Genomic DNA, 23,093 nt, shown 5'->3' on the forward strand with positions numbered 1-23,093 from the left:
TAGTTCAAAATACATTAATGTACTTGTTACTCCATTTGACAACTTTAGTTACCATTTACTTTGTAAGTTAAAACATAAGTAAGCTCCCGATATACAACACTCACAGGGGCCACCTCTCTGTAAAACAAATACTTTAAGTAGATTTAGCTGATCATGCTTTTGTACTACAACATAAGAACAACTGATCATGCTTTTACTTGTAAGACATGTTGTAGGCTTCTTGTATTTAGATATGGGATCTGAATACTTCTTCCATCACTGGTACCCTGGGACCTTTCAAGATGGACTATTACGGCAGCGTTATTGTAATATATGCAAGAAAACAAGAGACTGAGAAAACAACCAGTACTTATAAGCTGGAGTATTACATCTTGGCCCTGAGGCTTCTGTACCCATTTGATTAAACCAAACTGTATTTGAGAATACCCCCATGTACACACAACACAAAACTAAAACAGTACAGGTCTCAAAACTAGATACTGTACTGTATAACTAGAAACTATATACTGTACAACTGGGTGCACACAATTAGTAAATAATGCAGTTTATTGTATGAATAATTGTTAAAGTTGGGCAACTTGAACTTGAAGTTCATGGTGGTAAATACAAATGGTTGTATTGCTATGTTGGTAGTTTGCCTAATATCACATTTGCCCCGAGGCTTCTGTACACATTTGACAGCTGTGGCTGAGGAGGTAGAGCGGTCGTCCTTTTGGCGGTTCGATTCCCCAGCTCTTCAAGTCCACATGTCGATGTGTCCTTGGGCAAGACAATTAACCACAAATCGCTCCCGTATAACGGTAAATGTATGAGAATGAATGGTTAAATTGATGAGCAGGTTGGTACCCTGTGTGGTAGCCCCTTTATGAGTGTATGAATGTGTGGGAATGGGTGTAAAGCGCTTTGAGTGGTCATAAAGACTAGAAAGGTGCTATATAAGTACAGTCCATTTACCATTAAACCAAACTGTATTTGGAATACCCCCAAGTAAAACACAAAACAATAATAATACAGGTCTTAAAAACTAGATACTGTACTATAACTAGAAACTCTATACTGTATAACTGGGTATAAATGCACACAATTAGCAAATAATGTAGTTGATTGTCTGAGTAATTGTTATAATTGGGCAACTTCAACCATGTCATTGATATATATGGTTATGTTCATCGAGTATTAATGTATAAAGAATGAACAACAGATGGAGCATAATTATAAACATATCACATGTGTAACCAGCATCCATTAACACCTGCAACACCGACTCTACAGCATCAAATATTTAAATAGACAATGTTTCAACTCCATTAGATATTGGGATCTGAATACTTCTTCCACCACTGGTACCCTGGGACCTTCAAGATGACTATTACGGCAGCGTTATTGTAATATATGCAAGAAAACAAGAGACTGAGAAAACAACCAGTACTTATGAGTATTACATCTTGGCCCTGAGGCTTCTGTACCCATTTGTATTTGGGAATACCCCATGTACACACAACACAAAACTAAAATAATATGTAGTAAATATAAATGGTTGTATTGCTGTTGGTAGTTTGCCTAAATATCACAAAGGCATCCATTAACACCTGCAAACACCAACTCTACAGCATCAAATTATTTAAATAGACAATGTTTCAACCCCCGTCAGGCTGTTAGGTACAAAAACAATCCCTGTTAGTTTGGGGTTTTTTGTTTGTTTTTGTTTAAATAATGAGGACCAACTGCCATTGAATGCATCTTCCAACGGTTTACTGCAATACAAAATGTTCATACTGAATGTTCACTATCACACTACCACTATTTAATTTGTTTTCCCTCGTATATCCACTCCTGGCTACTAAGCATTATTATGTTTTATTGTTTTGTATATAGTGCTGTGCAAAAAGCTTCAGGCACTAAAAAATAAAAGTGAGTTTGCTTGCAAAAATAATGCCAAGAACATTTTCCTTTTTCATCAGTATAGTATATAGAGGAAACTTAAATCAATCAATATATGGTAGTGACTAGGCTTTACTTTTAAAACAGCAGCAGCTCTCTTGGGTACAGGCATAGTTTAAAAAAAAAAAAAAAAAAAAAAGGTACTTGGCAGGTCGGTTGTTCAAAGCATCTTGGAAAACTTGCCACGGCTCATCTGTGGATTTAGGCTCTTAGTTGCTTGTGTCTGTTCATGTAATCCCAGACTGACTGTACGATGTCGAGGCCCTCTGTCGGGGCCAGACCATCTGTTACATCACTGCCTACTTCCTGTTGATGATGAACGTCTGGAGGTTTGGGGTCATTGTATCGTTGCATTATGTTAATTTAATATGTATATATATATAGTGCTTGAAGCTGCTGCACAGTACTGTATGCATAAAATATACTGTTTATATATGTGTGTGTGTTTGGCAACTCAGCAACACTTGAGTAAAGTTCAGGAAAACCTTGTTTAAATTTTGTGTCATCCTCCCGGGTCAAATTGACCCCGTCTGTTTTGACTGTTCCTTTTTTTCCTCCCTTTCTTCCTTTCCTTTCTCCCTCCTTCCTTCCTTCCTCCCTCCTTCCTTCCTTCTTTCCTCCCTCCCCTCCCTTCTTCCTTCCTTCCTTCCCTCCCTCCTTTGTTTCCTCCCTTCCTCCCTCCCTCCCTCCTTTCCTTCCTTCCCTTCCTCCCTCCTTTCCTTCCTTCTTCCTCCCTCCTTTCGGCCTTCCTCCCCCTCTCTCCCTTTCTTCCTCTCCTCCCTCCTTTCCTTCCTTCCTTCCTTCCTCCCACCTTTCCTTCCTTCTTCCTCCCTTCCTCCTTTCCTTCCTTCTTCCTCCCTTCCTTCCTTCCCTTCCTCCGTCCCTCCCTTCCTTCCTTCCTTCCTTCCTCCTTTCTTTCCTTCCTTCCTTCCTCCTTTCTTTCCTTCTTCCCTTCCTCCCTCCCTACTTTCCTTCCTTCCTTTCCTCCTTTCCTTCGTTCTTCTCCCTTTCCTTCCTTGACTCGAGGACAACAGGAGGATTAAATATGATTTGCCTCTCATGCCTGCTTCCTCTTCCTCACACGTTAAGAAAATGTTTTAGCAGCCTGAACGCAAACAACATGTGGGAAGCAGGATGCAAGTTGTGTGCTTTGTTCTCCCAACCATCCATCTTCACCTCCTCCTTACGACTTTTTTATTCATTTATTTATTTATTTTTCATAACCATGTCACACTTCCTGGGCTGGGATTAAAAAAAAAAATAAATCTAATCAAAATAGCAATTGTATTTCCTCAGAATCATATTTGGTGAAACAAATGACTAGTTTATAAATATCGTTTGTGGGAGAACGCATTGAACCACTAACAAAGCTGTTCAGCTTGACTCATGGAGGTTTAGCTCTACAAATGATGTCATTTAAGCCTGCAGAGGAGACATATCGCTACTAAACATATACAGATTTACAGATTGTAAAGCGATTTGTAATATTGGGGTATACAAATAAAACTTGACTTAACTTGTATATACCAAATAAAAAGCCCCACACTCTTTCTTTCTCTCTGCCAATGTTTGTCTCTTCATTTTCTTAGATCTATCACACATTATGATCCCATATGATAGATTATTATGCCATTACATTACTGTTAATAACTGTGTTTATGTATCATTTACCCAGCCAGTGTCTGTAAAGCTCTGCTAAGTAGTTTGGTCAGTTGTCTTATGTTTAAAAACAGTCTGCAACAAGAGTAAAAATCAATATTATGTCTTTGCATTCTTTATGAATCATACACCAAGACAAGCAGCCATGACACTTCTTGTTGCCAACTCTTCAAATTCAATTGTTGCCTCTTTCTGTAAATCTTTGTTTCTTCTTGTGATCTCTCTCTCTCTCTCTCTCTGTCATTTCTCTCTCTCTCTCTCTCTCTCTCTCTGTCATTTCTCTCTCTCTCTCTCTCTGTCATTTCTCCTCTCTCTCTCTCTCTGTCATTTCTCTCTCTCTCTCTCTCTGTCATTTCTCTCTCTCTCTCTCTCTCTCTCTCTCTCTCTCTCTCTCTCTCCTCTCTCTCTCTCTCTCTCTCTCTCTCTCTCTCTCTCTCTCTCTCTCTCTCTCTCTCTCTCTCTCTCTCTCTCTCTCTCTCTCTCCTCTCTCTCTCTCTCTCTCTCTCTCTCTCTCTCTCTCTCTCTCTCTCCTCTCTCTCTCTCTCTCTCTCTCTCTCTCTCTCTCTCTCTCTCTCTCTCTCTCTCTCTCTCTCACACACACACACACACCTCTTTAAACCTTGACAGGAGGCTTGTGGACAACACACAGAGAAAGACTCAAATACTGGAATCCAATTTGGTAACGCCACACCTGCTCACAAAACACATACTGCTTTGCTGCAACTCTCCTTATCGCCCTTTAACCCAAGTCTCCAGAAAACACACACACACACAAACACATACACACACACACATAATACCCATCCTGTGCTGTAGAAACATGTCATTTAATACAATACTAAGAATCAGGGACAAGCGATCTATTGTACTTCCTTATTGCACAGCTTTGTTCAATACTTGGTTCTGATTGATGCCAATTACAGTATTTTACAGCTTGTTATTTCTGAATAGCAGACTGCTCCTGTGAATAACGCACCGTTGCTATGGATGCAGTTCTGCTCATAGACTCTGGAGGACCGCGTCCATCAATATGCAGGAAGACATATAGAAAAACCTGCTGGACTCTGGAAAAGTAGAGCAACATCCTGACTTCCAATCAAGGCACCAGCAGGATATCTTGTGAGCAGGTAAGCAGGAGTGATAATAGTAATATTTATACATCATTTATAACAGCTGTGTTTCCAGACGTGTCAACTGAAAACTCCTGCCAAGGAAACGTTAACATCAGTATTCCCTTAGAAGTCCCATTCACTTTGTCCCACCTCAGATTCAATGGAAATGTTCAATTTAATTATATGATATATTAATTATATCGACAAGTGAATCAATATTTTCTTTCAAATTGTTGATTTAATTGGTAAATAACAGTGTAATAAAATGGGATCATGTACAGCGATGGCGTCATTATTGCTAAATGAAGCTCAACAGGGTGATGCAGGATGCGGAGGCACAGGACCTACGTCATCTTGTTGGACGTCATTATGCAGTAATGACTCGCTCACTGTACCCCTTATTCTTTATATGGCACATATGGAAGCATTATTAGAGTAACACAGTCATCCCATACAGACTAATAGCATTTAATCATGGTTACACTACTGCAGTAGCATTAGTCATGCTCTTTCACAGTGAGCAGTTGCCTTTTAAACCTATTGTCCTTGTAAGTATCAACCTGTATTTTGCAAGTAATGTCGATGCTTAATCAGCTCATCACAATGTACAGCTTGAGAGGGAAATTAATCAACTTCAAAAATACAACTATCGAAGTGGTTTATTTTCATCGTCCTTTCATCAATAAAACGTTTAGATTTGTCTATTGTGGAGACAGCTTGATAAGAGTTCCTTTTAGTTTATCTTCTCACTGGTTAAAAGTACTATAACCCTGTAGAGGTATATGCTACAGTATATTACAGACATGTGTTAGCAAAAGCCTGTTTGGAGCCCAGATTTGGGTGGTGCTATCATCAGAACAAACAATGCTAGCTAGCTTACTGGAAATATCAAACTGTCTATTTAAAGTCTGTGTAAAGTAAGAATAAATATGTGTTCTGAGTTTGACATACCACAGAAAAGTGTTTTGTTAACCACCCTGCCAAATTTGAATGATTAAAAAAATCTCCACATATATGAAATTAGGCTTCAAAGTTGTGTAAAAACCAGCCTCTTTTTCTCCTCCCAAACACTGTGGGCGTGCCCGCCGAGTTTGATAAAACCCCGCCCCCTACCAAGTGTCACCTGTCAATCAAAGTCACAACCTCTACCAGAAACATGGACGCTACGTCTGAGAGCTTTCTGCTGCTAACTCAGCTGCTAGATCGGTGGCTAACTCGGCTCCTAGCTCGGCGGTTAGCTCGGCAGCTAATTGAGCTAACTGTAGACTGTAGTAGTAGTAGTGTGCGCTGAATGTATTTATACCTCTACAGCAGCAGGGGCGAGTTTATGCTAATCAGACCCGCCCACTAAATCCTGAACACAGACATCTTGAAACACAGTTTGTGAAGCCTAGCTCCACAATTCAAATCTAAATGGTTGAAATGTTTTTTACATCTTTTTTAGAAATACATTTATGACCTATTTAATGTGTTTAGAAGAAAATGTCTGAATTCACTTTACACCGTCTTTAAGTTCAATTGTACTAACAGGGCAAGTATTATGTTACACTTGTCAAAATATTGTGACAATTCTCTGACTCAGTGCAAATCCCAGAGCCAAAGAGAGCAGCAAACTGTCAATCACAGCCATCAATCAATGCTCAAACAGCAGGCATCAAAGCTATTACAAGTCTTCAGATCTTAATAACGAAGCAATAATTTCCAAAATGACCACCAGCACACTTATTAAAAATGCCGGAATGAAACAACTCATTGAAAAAAGTCATCAACTTAGTATTTTTAGAGAGAAGTCGACACTGGGAATGGGAGCCAATTTGGAGCCATCATTGGAGCTATTGGTGGCACTTAGAGGAACTTTCTAATCGGCTTCAGCTTTAAGTTGGTATACTTATATGGTGTATTTAAATTATTAATACATACTTAGATAGAAGACCTGACCAGTCGCTAAACAAGAGATTTTCCAAAACTCCAAAAACGATAGGGTTTAACTTTATTCATTGTACGTCATATACTGCAATCTGTTGTCTACAAACTAGAAGTCCTTCTCCAGCTTAATCATCTCCACAGCCATCACCACCCACCCGCTCTCTTGCCCTCTGTAATTAACCTCCTCTGCATCCTATGTGTGTCCTAACCTTTACCAACATGAATCTGACTTCGCTGACTGCATCTGTATGACACCGAGCCTCGATAAAGCTGCTGGTTAACACTGTGTTGCATATAATTGGATTCCACCTACAAAGTCCAACCCTGTGTTGCTCTTTCGATCACCAAGCTATCATTAATCTGCACTTTCAATAAGAATAAAAACACATAAACAAAAAAATGCCCATTATCACAGTTCGGGGTGTTGAATAATTTTCTTCAATAATGTTATATCATCAACAAATTCCTTTGCAAATGAATGAAAAAAAAAGTTTGTTCTTGTTTGGCCTGGAACATTTTTATTTATATGCAGTTGCTGTTGTTACTGCTGTTTTTGAACTCCCAGATATCAAAGTCTGACCATCATTGTGCTCACATTTCACCATCTTCACCACACAGTCCTCCATCCATTTATTCCAAACAAGCTGCTGTTGCTGTTGCTATAAACACAAAACATCCAAACAGACATACAGTGTGAAATACAGCAAATGAAAACCACATACGAATAATTTGTACTGCGCAAAGTAACAGGAACAAAATATTTATGTAAAAAACTATATACTATAGCCTCAAACTGCTTTTTAAGATGAATTCAAACAACTGTCTTGCTCTCTGTATGGCATCTGTAATGGGGCTTTTCCATTATACAGCTCTAACACTACTCAGCTCAACTCGACTCGACTTGAATCTACTCGTTTTTTTTTTGCTTTTCCACTAGAGAAAGTACTTGGTACCCGATACTTTTATAGTACCTGCTCTGGCGAGGTTCCCAAGCAAGCTGATCCGATACTAAAATGTGACGTCAGACTGCCGGCCTCTGATTGTTTCAGAGAGTGTCGTCACGACTTCCAGCTTTGTGACTAATGGAGTAAGATGTGCCTGTGGGAGCTCCTGCAAAACTATCTTGAATGAACATTAGGGCTTTTTTGTGAACCTTCTATCACTACATTTCGACTCCACAAGCTCGTTGTGACTGCATTACATGTCGATAAGCCTTCAAAACCAAAAATACAAGCAACCCAGCGGCTACGCTAACAAGGCCTACTCCCTGCTGACATACACAACATTAACTGTCGACATACATTGATGATGTGGTTTCACTCAAAAGTAAAGTGGACAAACTTTCGTGTGACTGTGTGAGACTGTGTCAGACTGTGTGAGACTGTGTTAGTAGTGGTGTTGTTGAAGTTATCCTATCGACTTCCTTATTTTAAAGTGAAGGCTGTGCTTAGTTGATTATTGAGTTTTTGGTTTGTTATTCTGCTTTGTTAAATAAATCCTTGGTTTTGCCTTCATACCTAAGAGTTGTCCTCTTTTTTCTGTTATTGGTAATACCAATTCTTACTTCCCTCATCCCCTTGACATTTTTGGATCATAACAGTAATTAACAGACTAATTGAGCTAGAGCCGGTACCATTCAATCAGTTAGCCAGACATTATACAATACTGTAGAGAGAGTAATGTAGAGAGAGAGAGGAAAGACTGAACCCCTTTAAAAGCTCAGTGAGAACGAGAAAAGGAATGAGGAGGGGGGGAAAGGTGAAGATGAAGACAAAGAAAGGGAAACTAAACAAGGATATGGATGGAGGAGGCCAGCAGGAGGCGGGAGAAACAGTGTGAAGGCGGGAGTCTGAAAAAAAAAAGATGTCTTGTCAAATCTGGCTGTAGTGACACAGTGAACGCAGCAGGAAGCTGGCATAAGCACCTGCCTGCTCACAACAGTCACACTTCCACAATATCTGCAGCGAACGAGGTGACTGGCGGAAAGCCTGTTGAATTATTTAGCTCCGTGTTCAACTTTTCACCTGCACTGTTTTAGCCTGTCTGTTTCTTTTTCCGGCTGGGACAGGTGTGAGTGAATGTGTGTGTTTGCACTTTCAGTTCTTGAGGAAAAGTCAATTTAAGCTCCATTTAGATGGACTTAACATTGCAGTGGGAGGTAGGGAATGAAATATTTAATGGGCTTCTCTGTAATTGCTCCTCTCTAATTTAACTCATCGTTCCAGGTGGCGTTATAACCATCTAAAAAAATCACAGAGCATGGTCTCTAATAGACATGGACATTCAGCAGGGCTGGCCACAAAAGAGAATAGAGAGTACCTTCATATTTATATTTGATATTTAAACAGCTTCGATGATTCTCTCCTTCTGGTTTCAATCATTTTTAGTCAGTGCATTGCTTCCCAAATTTACATCTATGTTGGCATTAACCCTCCTGTTGTCTTCGAGTCAAGGAAGGAAGAGAGGAAAGGAGGGAAAGGAGGGAGGAAGGAAGGATGGAAGGAAGGATGGAAGGAAGGATGGAAGAAAGGAGGGAAAGGAGGGAGGAAGGAAGGAAGGAAGGAGGGAGGGAGGAAGGGAGGAAAAAGGAAGGAAGGAAGGAAGGATGGAAGAAAGAAAGGAAGAAAGGGAGGTAGGTAGGAAGAAAGAAAGAAAGAAAGGAAGGAAGGGAGGTAGGAACAAAGAAAGGAAGGAAGGAAGGGAGGTAGGAACAAAGAAAGAAAGAAAGAAAGAAAGAAAGAAAGAAAGAAAGAAAGAAAGAAAGAAAGAAAGAAAGAAAGAAAGAAAGAAAGAAAGAAAGAAAGAAAGAAAGAAAGAAAGAAAGAAAGAAAGAAAGAAAGAGACAGGGTCAATTTGACCCGGGAGGACGACATGAAAGTTAAAACGTTTTCCATTATCTGATCAACAAAAACAATACTGACTTCCTTTGGGAAAAGAAAAACATTGCACAATAAAATATACACTTCAGTAGAACTTTCTCCAGATGAGATTTAGAGAAGTTTGCTAAAAAAAAAAGAGTAGACTTCAGTTACAGGAATTGGACTGGACCGTGCTTTAGACTGAATTAAAATCACACCCCTTCCTCAAGAGAAATAAATCCAGTCTGAATGAGGTTTCAGCGAGCTCTCGAAGTGTAGCTATGACCTGCTACTGGTGACCAACTTTCTGCTTTTTGCTTAACCCTCCTGTTGTCTTCAAGTCAAGGAAGGAAGGGAGGGAGGGAGAAAGGAAAAGAGGAAGGGAGGAAGGAGGGAGAGGGTTAGGGTGGAAGGAAGGAAGGATAGAAGGGAAGCAAGAAAGAAAGGGGGATGAAGGAAGGAAGGAAGGACGGACGAAAGAAGGAAGGTAGCGGGGAGGAAAGAAAGAGGGAGGGAGGAAGGAAGGAAGAAAGGGGGATAGGGAAGGAAAGAAGGAAGGGAGGAAAGAGAGAGGGATGGAGGAAGGAAGGACAGAAGGAAGGAAGAAAGGGGGATGGAGAAGGAAAGAGGGAAGGGAGGAAAGAGAGAGGAAGGAAAGAAAGAGAGAAGGAGGGAGGGACGGAGAAAGGAAAAGAGGAAGGGAGGAAGGATGGGAGGGAGGAAGGAAGGACAGAAGGGAAGCAAGTCAGAAAGGGGGATGGAGGAAGGAAAGAAGGAAGGAAGGAAGGACGGAAGGACAGACGAAAGAAGGAAGGTAACGGGGAGGAAAGAAAGAGGGAGGGAGGAAGGAAGGAAGAAAGGGGGATAGGGAAGGAAAGAAGGAAGGGAGGAAAGAGAGAGGGAGGGAGGAAGGAAGGACAGAAGGAAGGAAGAAAGGGGGATGGGGAAGGAAAGAAGGAAGGGAGGAAAGAGAGAGGGAGGAAAGAAAGAGAGAAGGAGGGAGGGAGGAAGGACAGATGGAGGGAAGGAAGGAAGGGAGGGAGGAAAGAAGGAACAATCAAAACAGACAGGGTCAATTTGACCCGGGAGGACGACACAAGGGTTAAAAAGAGTAGACTTCAGCTGCATTTATTACTGAGGAATTGGACTGGACTGGATTGAAATCACTGACCGGGGCCAGTCCATCCAGTCTGAATGAGGTTTCAGCAAGCTCTTGTGAAGAAAACATCCTAATAAACATTTTCAGTGTAGCTTCGACCTGCTACCGGTAACAAATGGAAGAATTCAATTGGAACATGTGAGAGGTTTAGTGCATCCGAGTGCAGTTTCTAACCTCCAGTAAACAGCTCTGCTTTTGTGTGTGTGGGTTCGCTCCAATGCCAGTGGCTCCCCCTCGGCTGTCTCTCTCTATGCCTTAGGCAGACTTTTCACTGATTAAGTCATCTCAAAATGACGAAGTGCTGACAGGTCAAACAAATGGTCATCTGGACTTACTGAGTCTACTACAGATGGAGGGGAAAGGAGAGGTAGGGTTGAAGTGAAAGCGGAGAGGAGGAAGAGACAGCAAAACATGGGATTCAAGTGAAGCATCCTGGTTTTTACACTGAAAAATAAAATATAATAATAAAAAAACAAACTTGGAAGACATATATATCTAGAGGAAAAAATAGAAACAGGTTTGTGGATCTGACCACATCAACCTTAATCATCTGCCACACAATATATTTCAGCATTTATTCCATCTGAGTTCTCCTGTAAGTCTGTCAATATAGATGGCAATAAAAGTGTTGTTTTTTTTTTGGCCTGTATGATGAAGTTTCACAGCGAGCAGCACTTTCAACAAAGGTCTGTTAAGCAGAAGTATTACTTGGATGGTTTGGAGTTCAGTGGGTGTATGTGATATCTTGGGTAAATCAGAAATGTTTAGGAGTTTAATGATTTTTGTAAAAAATAAATAAATAGATGAATGGCTGGAATTAACCCTTGTGTCGTCCTCCCGGGTCAAATTGACCCCGTCTGTTTTGATTGTTCCTTCTTTCCTCCCTTCCTTTCTTTCTTCCCTCCATCTGTCCTTCCTCCCTCCCTCCTTCTCTCTTTCTTTCCTTCCTCTCTTTCCTCCCTTCCTTCTTTCCTTCCCTATCCCCCTTTCTTCCTTCCTTCCTCCCTCTTTCTTTCCTCCCCGTTACCTTTCTTTTTTCATCTGTCCTTCCGTCCTTCCTGCCTTCCTTCCTTCCTTCTTTCATTCCTCCATCCCCCTTTCTTACTTGCTTTCCTTCTGTCCTTCCTTCCTCCCTCCTCCCTCCCTCCTTCCTCCCTTCCTCTTTTCCTTTCTCGCTCCCTCCCTCCCTTCCTTCCTTGACTCGAGGAAGACAAGAGGGTTAAACACAATAATAGGAAACAACCAATTCATCTTTGTCTCCCAATACCTAATAACTCAACTTTGGGTATCTGCCAATACAATATAAGTACCAATGTGATAACAGTGCTATCTTTTTCATCTTTTTTCAGTACAGTTAGTTATTTTTAACTGTGCCACTAAAAATGTACTATTGATACTGCCTTAACTGTATTAATTAACTATAGCTTTTTTTTAATGATACTGACAGAAAGTGGATCGGTGTCTTCATGGCAAAATGCTAGATCTGCTTGATGGGCCAGTGCATCCCTACAGAAAACCATCAGAGACACACTCAATAGCAAGACAGAATAAGATAGTCAATACCGGTCGGAATATAGAAATCGTTGCACGAGGGTGGCCGAAGTCTAGCCTGTGACGACTCAAAAAGGAAAGTTCACAGGGGTTAGCCAAAAATCAATAAGTGTTTGCCCATTGGGAGCATGAATGTGCACCGCAGACATCCTGAGTTCATAATAAGGGCTGAAGAGTTGAAGTAATTTGGAAATATAAAGGTTTAGCTGAGGGCAGTACAAGAGCAAAGGTCATAAGAACCAACATAATCAATCTTCCTCTTGCATTTTCAGCCTCAGTGAATGTGAACGGCATGTCAACATATACATCAATGCTGTCAATACTTAGAGAAACAACAAAATGGATGGGTGAGGATAATCACAATAATGATCATTTAAGGTTGCATTCACACATTTACGAACTTTGCCATATTTGTTCTGTCATTTCAGTTTATTTAGGCTACATGTCGGATACCCTGAAACTTGAAACCCTGATGTATCATATATTCTCAACAACAAGAGAGCTCTCAGGACAGATTAAGATACTGGTTGGGATATAGAGTCATTGCATGAGATTGGCCAATGACAGCTCAAGAGGAAAGTTCACAGAGGTTGTCAGAAATCAATAAGTGTGTGCCAATTGCGAGCAGAAATGTGTACAGCAGACAATCAGGGCTCAAGAGATGAAGTAATTTGGAAATATAAAGGTTTGGCTGGGGGCAGTGTAAGAGCAAAGGTAATAAGAACCACTATAATCAATGGACTTTCTCTTGCCCCAATGCAATTTTGAGTAATGATCAAATCCAACTACTTCATTGCGAGGTCTTTATGGCCATCACACAAATAAATAAACCATTTATGTTTGGCAGCATGACTTCCAGTCAGTCATTGGACTTACCATGGTTTTATTTTCCTCCTCACTCGGCGTGACTATAATGAAACAGGATGACAACGTAACAACTTATCAGCATCCAACACTCCAAAATAGGCTAGACCAAAGACCTCAACCAATTGAGTAGCTCATGTGAAACATTTATTGCATTTTATTTTCTCAGCTTGGCTGGATATTGCTGTTAGTTCAATATTCGATACTCATTCAAGAATCACACTACTCCTTTGACTGAAACTTTTGTCATATTTCCTCACTGTGTCACCTTTTGAAAATAAAAATATGAAACTATATGAGACTTTTAATCAACAAATCTTTAACCCTCTGTAAATGCCACGCTAGTCTGCTAATGGACGTTAACCCCGCTAGCCGACTAATAAATGTTAACCCCACTAGCCGGCTAATAAATGTTAGCTTAGTTCTGAGGCTGCGGGCTGGAGCTTTGACGGTGGAAAAGCAAAGTCAGGCTCTGGCTCCGAACCAGCACCAGCTCCAGCTCGGTGGAAAAGGGGTAACAGAGGCCTAAAGACACCGGAAAATATTCACTTAAGAAGCTGCAACCAGATAGTTTTAGCATTTAATAGTCAAAATTTAATTAATCATCAGCTCTGTGGTGCACATTGAGCAGAGAATGGGACCAAGTACCAATCTTTGCAATCAATCTTTCCCTATTATTGGATAGAAGTGAAACTTTGACTCTTTTCTTATAAGAAATACATTGGAGTAATTCATATTGAATACATACACTCGTTCTTAAGTATTTGAAACAAATTGGATTTATTAATGATGAATACATAAGTCTATCATTGTTTATTCAAAACACATTGGATTTATTAGTATTATTACATAAATCTCATTCTTAATTGTTTCATTTACATTTGACTGACATATATGCAGCACATAAAGTTTATTGGCCTGCTTATGTTAAATCTTAAGTAATTCAAATGGATGGAAATTTTATATGCAATTGAAATACATAAATCTAATGAATTAGGCCTAAATATTTCTGTGAGTGTAGCGAAACCATGATATTATATGTATGTATGAGCAAATACACACAATTAAAATACTATTTAAACTTATGAATGCACATTTTGTTTGTTTAGTGCAAATTAAGTGTATATGACACATAGTTGATGTATCTCTGGAAGCAGGTTTGCATTTACATATGTGTGAGCACTCTGCATACAGTTGATAGTTCTTCCTGTGTGAAATATAATCAGTACAGTTCTCAGTGTGTTCTCCATTAGTCTAGATGTGAGGATGTGACAGTACCAGACCGCTAGGATCTATGACTGGTAAAAATAGACTGGGAAGCAGCTGTAGCACTCTGTAGGCTGGTACTAACACAATCTGTCTGTAGTCTCACTATCTGTCTGCAGTGCTGAGGGACACAGGAAGCCGGGTCCATAAATCACCCCTTTTACTTCCTGGGTTAAAAAGGATCCACAGATACAAGAGAGGACTGTTAGGTGGAGTGTAAATATACACAACCTAGTTAGTGTGAGCGATACGTCACTGTCACTGACGAGGTCGGTTGTATGTTACGGCTCCAATGTGCAGAGTATGTTTTAAAGCTGTGATGTTGCCTTTCTTTCCTAAAAATGTCATGACTCCAAAGTATTAACCCTCCTGTCGTCCTCCTGGGTCAAATTGACCCCACCTCTTTTGACTGTTCCTTCCTTCCTCCCTCTTTCTTGAATTTTTCCTTCATTCTTCCCCTCTTTCCCTCTTTTTTGCTCCCTCCTCCTTCCATACTTCTTTCCTCACTTCCTTCCTTCCTTCCTCCCTTCCACCTCAACTTCCTTCCTTCCTCTTTTCCTTCCTTCCTTCCTCCTTTCCTTCCTTCCTTCTTTCCTCCTTTCCTTCCTTCCTTCTTTCCTCCCTGCCTCCCTTCCTCTACTTCCTTCCTTCCTCTTTTCCTCCCTCCTTATGCTTTTCCTTCCTTCCTTCCAGATTCCTTCCGTCCTCCTGTCCTTCCTTCCTCCTTTCCTTCCTTCCTTACTTCCTTCCCTACTTCCTCCTTTCCTTCCTCCTTTCCTTCCTTCCTTCCTCATTCCTTCCTTCCTTCCTTCCTTCCTTCCTTGACCTGAGCACAGCAGGAGGGTTAAGAAAGAAACATTAGCCTACAACAGTGAATACTTTAATGAATTGCAGCACATGAAAGATTTGACCTGGGAACTAGTGTAACCTACATTTCTAATAAACACTTTCCTTGAGGCATTATTCATGCTGATGCAAAACTGCACAACACCAATTAATTTTGATAACCCTGTAACCTTTAGCTATGTTTACAGTTTCCTGTCAGTTGCCCAGCACACTCTACGAGGGAGGCTATTTGCTCGCCCGCTTTAATCTAGAACAAAAAAAATGATTAAAGGACATACAGCTTCTTAATGCCATGACACTGTTTGTTTGCATCTTTCTCTGTTGTGGAAATAAAACTGCTTTTCAATTACTTATTAAAAAATGTGATCATCTATTTTCTTCCATCCTCCTGTCCTTCCTTCCTCCTTTCCTTCCTTCCTTCTTTAAATTAGCATTGAGGCTCATTATTCATATTTTGGTTGAGGTGTACTGTAAGCTTTGGTATACAAAATTAAAGTATATTAACATTTAAAATTAATTATGCAAATTCAATTCTGTCCTGAAATATAACCTGATGAGTGGAGATGGCTTTTTCAACTGTGGACTATGACAAATATAGATAAAGCAGAAAACCCTGTTGATTATGTTGATTAACCCTCCCGGGACAAATTGACCCCGTCTCTTTTGACTGTTCCTCCCTTCCTTCCTCTTTCTTTAATTTTTCCTTCATTCTTCCCCTCCTTCCCTCTTTCTTTGCTCCCTCCTCCTTCCATACTTCTTTCCTCACTTCCTTCATTCCTTCCTTCCTTCCTCATTCCTTCTTTCCTTCCTTCCTTCCTTCCTTCCTTGACCTGAGGACAACAGGAGGGTTAAGCTATATTATTTTGCATTCTTCAGAAATCCATACATCTAATCTTAAACACATGATATGATACTGAGCTTCTGAAAGCAGTGGAGAAACATGTTTTCTATAAAAGTTGAGGAAAAATTGGTCAAAGCATGTGATTGCTGGACTTTTACCTCTAGTAACTGTGAAAATACTGTGCATAATCTCCCCAGAAGACAAAGTAATGGGAATTTGATATGACAAAAGCTGATTTGGGATTTATTGCTACAGTTGCATAAAGTTTTATTCATATTATATCTATAATTTAATATTATGAAATTATTATTTTGAACCAGAACTTTCAGTATTTGGATCGAGAAGCTTGTGAAAAATAATTAAGTAGGTCTAACTTATTATTTAAATACATATTTGATTAACATTTGAATAAAAGTATCAAGTTGGACTCAAACTAGGGCCGAAAAACTTAATTGGGACATCCTTAGTATTCATAATAAACACAAAGTACAGCTGAGGGTGATGGAGCTGACACACTTTGCAGCTATTTGGTTATAAACCAATGTTTTGGACACATTAATTAATCAAGTTTCCTTCCCTCCTTCCTTCCTCCCTTCCTTCTTTCCTTTACTTCCTCCTGCCCACCTTCTTTCCTTCCCTCCTTCCTTCCTCTCTTCCTTCTTCCCTCTGTCCTTCCTTCCTCCTTTCCTTTCTCCATCCTTCCTTCTTTCCTCCCTCCCTCCCTCCTACCTTCTTTTGTTCCTTTCCCCCCTTCCTACCTCCCTCCTTTTCTTCCTTCCCTTCCTTCCTCCCTACTTTCCTTCTTCCTCCCTCTCCACTTTCCTTCCTTCCTTCCTTCCTTCCTTCCTTCCTCCTTTCCTTCCTCCTTTCCTTCCTTCCTTCCTTCTTTGACAACAGAAGGGTTAATGGTTGCACTAGAGGAAAAGTCTGGCAACCATCAATGTCTAGACAGGTTTTTGGGCCAGTACATCAAATAGAAGTTGAGACATTTCACTGAATAAGTGAAAACCTGACCTGCTGGTGTTTCCAGATGAAAAGTCAGGGCATCATCAAAGTCAGCAGGATTCATCCTTTGGGGAACATCAATCAATATACAATATCAAATGGTAATCCACCCAGTAGTTTTGGAGATATTTCAAGTCTGGGTCAGAGTGCCAGACTGACCAAGTGACAGACGCTCATTACCATAGAGTCAAATTCACAAATGATCTCTTATCAGTTATATAAAAATACAACTCTCATCAATTATTGATTTCTTTTTTTGTATTTTAACCCTCCTGTTGTGCACAAGTCAAGGAATGAAGTTAGGAAGGGAGGAAGGAAGGAAGGAAGGAAATGAGGGAGGAAGGAAGGACAGAAGGCAGGGAAGAAGGAAAGGAAGGAAGGAAGGAAGGAAGGAAGGAAGGAATGAAGGAAGGAAAGAAAGAAGGACGGAAGGAAGGAAGGAAGGGAGGAGGGCAGGAAAGAAGGAAGGTAGGAGGGAAGGAAAGAAGGACAAGGAAGGGAGGAAGGAAGGAAGGAAGGAAGGAAGGAGGGAGGAAAGAAGGACGGAAGGAAGGAGGGAAGGAAGAAACGAAGGAAGGAAGGAAGGAAGGAAGTAAGGAACAGAAGGTCTTTCAGTGTCTGAACTCACCAAGCAAGCCATCCTCTACTATAACCAATGATAGCTCATCACATCAATGAGTCGCCAACCCCCCCCCGCCCCCCTCCCCCAGAATGGCTTGGGTTCAGTCTTTTACACAAACGACACTAACATGCTGACATGATTGGCTTTTGACTTCAAATCTGTCACTGTTAACAAAATTGGACGCCACATATACTTCAGAGCTACAGCCTCTAATGATCAATCAATGATCACTCACGATCAATCAGTTGAAGCTGAATATTGACAGTATGACATGCAGACACATGCAATAGAGGGATGTATACTTGATGAGGAGGGGCAAAGGAAGGAGGAAGGTCATGGATGGAGGGATTGCAAGAGAGGGTGGTGATGTAAAGATAGAGCTGGAGAATCTTTGAAGCAAGAGGAATGAAATGAAACAGGATGAGATGGCGGATGTGAGATTCATGTGCATGTGAGAGTCAAAGAGAGAGAGAGAGAGAGAGAGAGAGAGAGAGAGAGAGACGGAAAGAGAGTGAAGGAGAGCGAGAGAGAGGCGGGGGTGTGAGATGATGGATGTGAAGAGAGAGAGGGGAGGGTGCGTGGGGGTGATATGACAGATACCTTGTGAGTAACGGCAGGGCTGGGGCAAAATAACTCATTGCTGGAATTACACAAGGGGGGCCCTGGCTGTGATTGTGTGAGCGAGTAGTGGAAGAACATACAGTGTACATATGCGCCTGTAGATTCCCTGTATATATATATTGTATTTGTGAGGTTTCGTGTGCAGGATGTGTGTCAGTGCGTGACACCACGAGAGAAAAGGGGGGAAAAGGAAGGATGACAACCACACTCTTGGGAGAAAGAAAGAGACGTACAGAATAAAATAATAAGAAAGAAATTGCAGCCTGTGGAGAAGAAAAAAAAAAGACGAAAAAAGGAACAATAGGATGAAGAGGGCAAAGGGGAAGGGGCTAAAACAACTGCAAAGAGATAAAGAGGTGTCCCAAGGTGAAAGATTATAAAGAGAGAGGAAAAGATCCAACGAGAAGTGAGAGGCACACTCACACTCACTCACTCGCTCACACACTGCTAAGCTCGTGCTGACAGATAATGATGTATTGACACAACTGGCCTGTAGGTGAGATTCACTGCACCTTTGCTACAGCGACTAATCCTTCAACATACTCAGACACAGAGGGTCATCATGCTACATCACTGAGCTAAAGAGGGGAGGAAGGAAGGGTTAGGGGACAGAAGGAAAGGAGAGAAGAGACATGACAGTAGGTAGAAACATGTGTGCATAAAAAAAGGAAAAGTGGCTGAATGAAGGAAAACAGGGTCAAGAATTTAGTCTAGATTTATGAGAAGAAGAAGTCTGATATGGTTGAGTTGGACAATCTATATGTTGTATATCTATATAGCTAAACTCAACATCTACCTTTTCAATTTAAGTTGAATTGTGTTTATTTATTAATCTGTCTTTTATTATCTATTTTAACCTGTTTTACTACTTCTGTTAATTCTATTGTTTCCTTTTCTTCTTCATAACTCACCTTTCATGTCTGTTTTACTTCATTATTTTCACTCTTTTACTCCTAACATCTCCTTTATTCTATTGTGACTCTATTTTATTCTTTCCTTTTATATATTTTTTAATATTGTATTAATATTTTCTTTGCTTTATTTATTTATTTATTTTTACAGTTTTATCCTACCTCTGGTGTTTCCTCATTGCAGATTCTTGAGAGTTATGATAGATGACTTCCTGTTTTTAATGACTGAGTTCTTATTTTTAACATTTTGTTTGCTTTTTGTTTGTGTCATTTCACAAAGTATGAAAAGTGCTATACAAGTCAAGTTTGATTGATTGATTGATTGATGAGTGTCATTAGTCCAAGATTATTTTATAAGACATTTTAATTAATATATATTGCTTAATTTACCAAAAATAGATCTTTTATTACTATTTTATCAATAAAAACTATACTACAGTAAGGTTACATATAATGTGACAGTTGATTTTATCCATTATCCATATCCACTTTTTTCCCATATCCACTTATTTCCCAGTGCCCTGTGGAAATAAGTCAGACAACACTGGGCTTCATGTACAGTAACAATCACTTGTACAATTTGTTCTGAAGTGGCACACACCAGGGATTTTCTTTTTTTTTTAATCTTAGATACAGGAAATTCACAAGTGGCCCATTTTCCATTACTGTAGATCAAATGGCGAAACCGAAGTCAGTAGAGTGGTAAATGGTTCAGTGTCCAGGCTGCCAGACACCAAAGTTAGTGCTATAACTACACTAACTTGGTACAAAAATGACTCCGAGTTATGTCCGTACTGGCTCAAAGGATCACAAATCAGGATATTGTTAGAATTATATAAACAGAAAGCTGAATAACCAGGTTCCCACGAAGACGGAAAGTAGTGACTGACAAGAAGCAGAGAACGCAAAGGATGGACATGACGTGGGTGAATATACACAGAAGAAAAGGAAGCGAGGAAGAAAAGAGATGATGAGGTAATGTAAAAGAGGGAGGTAAGTTAGCCTGATAGGACAGGTAGGCCATTGTTAGGGAGCAAGTAAACTGGGAAGCGATATAGAAAGAAGGCCAAGGTGAGCACATAGGGAGGGGAGGAAGGAAAAGGAAAGAAACAAGAGGTAATAAAAGATAGGGAAGCAGGTGATTGGAAGGTCAATTAGTAAGGAGAAAGTCAGCCAGGCATGAAACCAGAGCATCATTACAGAAGAAAAGGTGGCAGACTGAACCACCACCATATATTCAACATCCCCTCTGCTCTCTCTCTCTCTCTTTCTCCCACACCTGAATGGACAGGATGGATGATTGTTGTGCTGCTGTTGCTCGCCCATGCAGTGGAAGATAGTGCATTAGTCAGCTCAGAGGGAATCTGTACGGCTCTAACAGTGTTTATTAAAAAGCAACCCGTTTGATATGAGGATTTGGATTCACGCTCTATACAGAGTTAAATAGGCTACACAGTGCTTAGACGTAAAGTAAAGAGAGCAGCACGGATAAATACACACTGAATACCAGCAGAGGATTTGTGTTTCACAGCATGGAGTGTATAGTAAAAAAAACAAAACAGACACAGACCTCCACACACACACACAAACCCACACACTCACATGCATTGCTATAATCGGCTGTATCCTATTATATTAGGTTCTGTCAAGACTTCTAGCCCCACAGCCCACATGTAGGCAACATGCATGAACACATACACTGATACACAGAGCATTCAAATTGTGTAACATGCTGGTTTTATGTAAGTGTGTCACACACCCACTCGCTGGGAGTTGACAGTTTGCAGAGCACCGTGAGGGAGGGAAATGATGACGTAATTAGAGGCGTACAGAAAAAAAAAGGAAAGAAGGAGAAATACAGTCTACTTAAATAAATTCACTTAGATTTTGAACCTGTTTTATCATTCACACACAGTATAAATGCTTGAATGCACCTCATTACAGTATAGGGTAGAAACTATTAGATTCATCATAAGCAATTAATCCTTTCAGTCACTTATAAGATAATATTGTTAAACATGGTGATTGTCATGCAAATTGATTGATTAGCTTCATTAGTTTGTTGCATATCATCAAATACCATACCATAAATGGATCAGTTGCCAGTTTTTACATTAATCAGCAACTATTTGGATAATCAATTAATCATTTTGAGTCATTTTTTTAAAGAAGAAAATTCACAAATTTGCTGATTCGAGCCTCTCAAATATCTACAATAATAAACAACATATCTTTGAGTTGCGGACTGTCAGCACAAACAAGGACATTTGAGGACATCACCTTGGGCTTTAAGATAAGATAAAATAAGAAGTACTGTATTAATCCCTTAAAGAGGAAATTGACCGTCACTTTCACACAAAGACAGTCAACATACAGCAAGGAAACATACAGACTCAGGCAGTACAAGATAAGTACAAAGCACCACATCAACATCAATCATACAATCCACAACATTCAGCAGTCAACAGCAATGTCCATTATGAAAACCTCACTGCACCAGATATAAAGGACCTTCTAAATCGTTCTGAAGAGCACCGTGGCATCAATAATCTGGCACTAACGGAGCTCTTGCATTCACTAAAAAATACTGTACAATGGGTGGTCCATATTGTGCTGGATGCTTTGAGAAGCAGTGATGGACATTTTTCACATTTTCCTCTGTTTGGTCATTGTTTTGTGGTCAACCGAAAGATCAGAACATAATATTGGTTGAATTGACAGCTCCATGGGAGGAGGGGTGTGAAGGGGGGCCATGCGAAAAAGAGCCTGGAAATAACAGCCATTAGTCCAGGAGTGCAAGGAGAAAGGATAGCATGGTTCGTCCCAGGTTGAGGCTTCCCAGTCAAATCACTAGAGTAATAGTTGTGAGCTCTGGGCCTCGATAAAAGAATCAATATAGAAGCAGGTCGTAGGATGGGGGAGGAGGCAGAACAAGCCTCTAGGTGGATTCGGAGCAAGCGAGAGAGGGGAAGGTGGAAGCCAGGAGCAGATGGGGAGTGATCTGGCCACCAGCACTTGTGGTCAAAGGGTCATAACACACAGTGAGAGATGACGAGCACCTGATGACATCTTCTCCTGGCTTTAGGCTACAGTTATCTCATAAGGTAACCAGAGAAAGCATCCCAACTGGTGTAGATCACAAGATTAATTGAGGAAAGAATGGTCCTAGAGTTGATTTCATTACTCAAAAGTGGGCATAATGGCCAAGTTCATATGCATACCATGTAGTAATGCAAAATCCCCGGTTTGATGGCTCTTGTGAAAACTAACAATCAAACTTCGGAGCAGCCCAAACATCCAGGTGGATCTAAATCATAGACTGTATAAAAGAAATGGACGTAACATCCGTGACGTCACAAATTGGTTTGTGGAATGCTGCTCAAAAGCCAATAGTTTCGATTCTGAGCAGCGCCATCTTGAAAATTGCAGGTGCATGCTGGGAAAAATAAAATCATGGATTCTACTTATATGGGCATGAGGCGGAGCCATGGGCGGAGCGGGGAGGTTGCGAGGGCTGGATCTCGAGGACATTGGTCAATCAACCTGTCAATCAGGACGTAGCCACGCCCTAATGCATACCCTGCTTTATCGTCACATATAAAATCAGGGAGGCCAAAATTTCCCAAATGAACATCATACTGCATTGAAGAAGGCCTTAAACTAGCGATTGAGACCATAAACACATTTTGAAAACGTTTACTGAGGTTAGAAATCAAGTGAGAAGTTGGTGAATTCTCCATTGACTTGTATAGAGATGGAAGTCCTTTTGACACCAAAACGGTCGCCCCCTGGTGGCCTTTTGATAGTATGCAGTTCTAAGTTACTTCCACGTTGGCCTCATTTCAGAGGACCAGAACTCCCCGCCTGATCTAAATCTGCTTTAAGTCAAACTCTGGTTGGCCATGATATCT

Source organism: Scomber japonicus, chromosome 2 (genome assembly GCF_027409825.1).
Source record: "Scomber japonicus isolate fScoJap1 chromosome 2, fScoJap1.pri, whole genome shotgun sequence".
NCBI classification, from domain to species: domain Eukaryota; kingdom Metazoa; phylum Chordata; class Actinopteri; order Scombriformes; family Scombridae; genus Scomber; species Scomber japonicus.